Raw genomic sequence first — 4,706 nt, 5'->3', positions numbered from 1 at the left:
TTCCGTAGTGATACTGCCTTGGAAACCCAAGGAGGGGTCGCTATGAGTCGGGGCCGACTCGACGGCACATAACAACAACATACTCCAAAAGGTATAACAAAGCTGGAGAGTACTTCACAATTTCCTCCCCCTAATACAATAAACTTCATCCTTGTTTTAATCTCATTATGAAGTGAAAGCTATAACATTTTATGTAGAAACATATTTTTGATGTAAGTGGTCAAATATAGGGGTCTCATATTAGGAAGATGAGATAGTGTGCTGATGCTACAATCTAAGTGAGGGCCGTTGATGGTCCAGTCTACTAGAGTAACAGCCATGAGAATAAGATAGAGAAGGATTTCAGAGAATTTGTTGTTGTTAGGTGCTGTGGAGTTGTCTCCAACTCACGGTGACCCTATGTGCTGCAGAACAAAAAACTGTCCGGTCCTGTGCCAGCCCCACAATCCTTGCTATGCCTGAGAGCATCATTGCAACCACTGTGTCAATCCATCTCACTGAGGGCCTTCCTCTCTTTCGTTGATCCTCCACTTTACCAAGCATGACATCCTTCTGCAGCGAATGGTCCATTCTACAACATGAACAAAGTAGGTGAGACAAAGTCTGGCCATTCTCACTTCCAAGGAGCATTCCAGCTGCACTTCTTCCAGGACAGATTTGTTAGTTCTTTTAGCAGTCCATGGTAATTTCAGCATTCTATTCCAACACAACAAATCAAAACCATGGACTCTTCTTCAGTCTTCCTTAGTCACTGTCCACCTCTCACATGCATATGAGGGGATTGAAAATGTAATGGCTTGTGCCAGGCTCACCTTAATCTTCAAGGAGATATCTATGCTCTTCAGCACTAGAAAGAGGTCTTTTGCAACAGATTTGCCCAATGTTATACGACGTCTGATATCTTAACTGCTGTTTCTATTGGTGTTGATTGTAGAACCAAGTAATATGAAATCTTTGACAACTCCAAACTTTTCTCCATTTGTCATGATGCTGCTTATTGGTCCAGTTGTGAGGATTTTTGTTTTTGTATTGAGGTATAATCCATACTGCAAACTGTTGTCTTCAACCTTCATCAGTAAGTGTTTCAAGTCATCCTCACTTTCAGCAAGTAAAGTTGTGTCATCACTGTATCATAGGTTGTTAATGAGTCTTCCTCCAATCCTGATGCCATGTTCTTCTCCATATAGTCCAGTTTCTTGGATTATATGCTCAGCATACAGATTGAACAAGTATGGTGAAAGGATACAACCCTGACACATTCCTTTCTTGATTTTAAACCATGCAGTGTCCCTTGTTCTGTTTGAACTACTGCCTCATGGTCTATGCACAGGTTCCACATGAGTACAATTAAGTGTTCTGGAATTCTCATTCTTCTCAATGTTATCCACATTTTGTTATGATCCACACAATTGAACGCATTTGCATGCACAATAAAACAAAAGTAAACATCTTTCTGGTATTCTTTGTTTTCAGCCAAGACCCATCTAACATCAGCAGTGATATCCTTCATTTCACATCCTCTTTTGAATCCAGCTTGTATTTCTGGAAGTTCTCTGTCAATATACTGCTGCAACCTTTTTTGAATTATCTTCAGTAAGATTTTACTTGCATGTGATATTAACGATATTGCTTGATAATTTCTACATTCTGTGGGATCACCTTTCTTCAAAATGAATACAGTTATGGATCTCTTCCAGTCAGTTGGGTGGGTAGTTGTCTTCCCAATCTCTTGGCATAGCTGAGTGAGTGCCTCCAATGTAGTATCCATTTGTTGAAACATCTCAATGGTTATACTGTCAACTCCTAGAGCCTTGTTAGTTACAATTCCTTCAGTGCAGCTTTGCCTTCTTCCTTCAATACCATTGGTTCTTGATCATACGCCACCTCCTGAAGTGGATGAACCTTGACCAATTTTTTTTTGATACAGTGACTTTGTGTACTCCTTCCATCTTGTTTTGATGTTTCCTGCACCATTCAATAAATTTCCCATAGAATCTTTCAATTTTGAAACTTGAGGCTTAATTTTTTTCTTCAGTTCTTTCAGCTTGAGAAATGCCAAGGATGTTCTTCCCTTTTGGCTTTCCAACTCCAGGTCTTTGCATATTTCATTATAATATTTGACTTTGTCTTCTCAAGCTGCACTTTGAATCTGTTCAGCTCTTTTATCTTGTCATTTCTTCCATTTGCTTCTTTCAAGGGCAAGTTTCAGAATCTCTTCTGACATCCATTTTGGTCTTTACTTCCTTTCCTCTCTTATAATGATCTTTTGCTTTCTTAATGTATGATGTTCTTGATATCATCCCACAATTCCTCTGCTTTTGGATAATTGGTGTCCAATGCATCCAGTTTATTCTTTAGATGGTCTCTAAATTCAGGAGGGATATATTCAATATATTCATATTTTGGCTCTCGTGGACTTGTTTTAATTGTCTTCAGCTTCAAGTTGAACTTGCGTATGAGCAGTTGATGGTCTGTTCCACAATCAGCTCCTGGCCTTGTTTTGGCTGAAGATATTGAACTTTTCCATTGCCTCTTGCCACAGATGTAGTTAATCTGATTGCTGTGTATTCCATCTGGCAAAGCCCATGCATATAGCTGCCACTTGTGTTGTTGAAAAAATATATTTGCAATGAATAAGTAATTGGTCTTGCAAAATTCTATCATGGGAACTCCAGCATCATTTCTATCACTAAGGCCATATTTTCCAACTGACAGAAATTCTTCTTTGTTTCTAACTTTTGCATTCCAATCACTAGTGATAACCAACACATCTTAATTGTGTGTTTGGTCAATCTCAGACTGCAGAAGTTGGTAAAACTCTTCAATTTCCTCTTCTTTGGCTTTGGTGGTTGGTGCACATATTTGAATATTAGTAGTATTAACTGGCCTTCCTTGTAGGCATGTGGATATTATCCTACCACTGACAACATTGTACTTCAGAATAGATCTTGAAACCTTCTTTATGATGATGAATGCCATGCCATCCCTCTTCAATGTGTCATTCATGGCATAGTAGATCATATGGTTGTTGGATTCAAATGGCCAAAACCAGTCCATTTCAGCTCACTAATGCCTAGGATACCAATTTTTATGTGTTCCATTTCATTTTTTTACAACTTCCAATTTTCCTAGATTCATACTTGGAACATTCCATGTTCAGATTATTAATGGATGTTTGCAGCTGTTTCTTCTCATTTTGAGTCATGTCACATTAGCAAATGGAGGTCCTGAAAGCTCTACATTATCTATATCATTAAGGTTGGTTCTACTCTGATGAGGCAGCTCTTTCCCAGTTGTATTTTGAGTGCTTTCCACCTGAGGGGCTCATCTTCCAGGACTACACTGAACAATGTTTTAGGGCTATTCCTAAAATTTTCCAGTATTATATCAGACCGTGTTTCACTGCTATTCATCAGGTTTTCACTGGACCCATTCTTTAAGAAGTGGATTGCCTCTTCCTTCTTCTGAGTCTGTCTCAGTCTGGAAGCTCTGCTGAAACCCATCCAACGTGGGGAACCCTGCTGTCATTTGAAACACTGGTGGCACAACTTTCAGCCTCACAGCAACACACAAGCCACCACAGTATGACAAACTAACAGACAAGTTTGTCTCCCTTAGTTGTTACAAACCACTCCACTCAATTCCTAGCCTTCCCCCTACCTGTTCCAACCATTTGTCAGCTCTCTCTTCCTGCCTACAGCTCTCCCCTTACCTGTGCCAGCCATGGGCCCAGCTCCCACTTCTTGCCTGGGGCTCTCCCCTTACCTGTTATGGAGAATTACAGAGAATGGAATTCTCAGGTTTTAGTGGTGTGTGTGTGTGTGTGTGTGTGTGTGTGTGATGAAGGTTGGAAGTAGGAAGAGGAAGAAATCTTTGATCACTTCCAGGTTCTCACTTTGTAGATGGTGGCAATGTTTCCCGGGGGCAGAAATATGGATTTAGAAGCAGAGGTTTTTCTTATTTGTTTAATTTGGAAATGTAGTCAGCATTACTCAGTTTGGGTTATGATGACTAGGAGGCAATGATATCAGGCTTCTAGATTGAGCAGGGGATACTGATGACTTGGTATACAGAACACAGGAGGAAGATAATATTTGGGAATTTTTGTGTTCTTTGGAATATCCAAGCATAAATGTTTACTATTTATTTAGGTCTGTTCACTCTCAGCTCAAGGAAAATTTTGAGGTGGAAATATTGATATTAAAGTTTTCAAGGTATAGGTGTTAAATGAAATAGACATATTCAGAAGCCACAACATTCAGCCTGACCTTTCCCAAAGGCCTGAAATCTCTCCCTCTCCCCTTAATAATTTTAGGTTCCTACAATTGTAATTACTTTTGTTGAAAATACCCCAGTGCTGCAACTGAGCCTGCTATGGACTACCTCCTGTGTTCCTGCTGGAGTAATTTTTATGATTCCTAAGATTTGTGTCTCAATTTGGATGATTTCCACTAGTTCTTTATCACAGCAATTGGGAGAAAAGCCAGAGTAATACTTGAAGATTGTATTCAATACTTTTTGAGTTCTGAAATCATTCTGCAAAGTTTAAATAAAATAAATAAGTCATTAGTGTGACTTAGAAAATAGTTCCTCAAAACTCAAAATCATTTGGAGATAAAAAAAAGGTGAGGACCAGGTTTGCTGGTCCGATAGAACCTGGTCAAACCACTGAGACTATGGCCCCTAGCTGCCCTTCAGGTCTGGAA

Source organism: Orycteropus afer, unplaced genomic scaffold, assembly GCF_000298275.1.
Source record: "Orycteropus afer afer isolate SDZICR_OR568_19922 unplaced genomic scaffold, OryAfe1.0 scaffold00327, whole genome shotgun sequence".
In the NCBI taxonomy this organism is placed as follows: Eukaryota; Metazoa; Chordata; class Mammalia; order Tubulidentata; family Orycteropodidae; genus Orycteropus; species Orycteropus afer.
Note: the sequence above shows the minus strand (reverse complement) of the source record.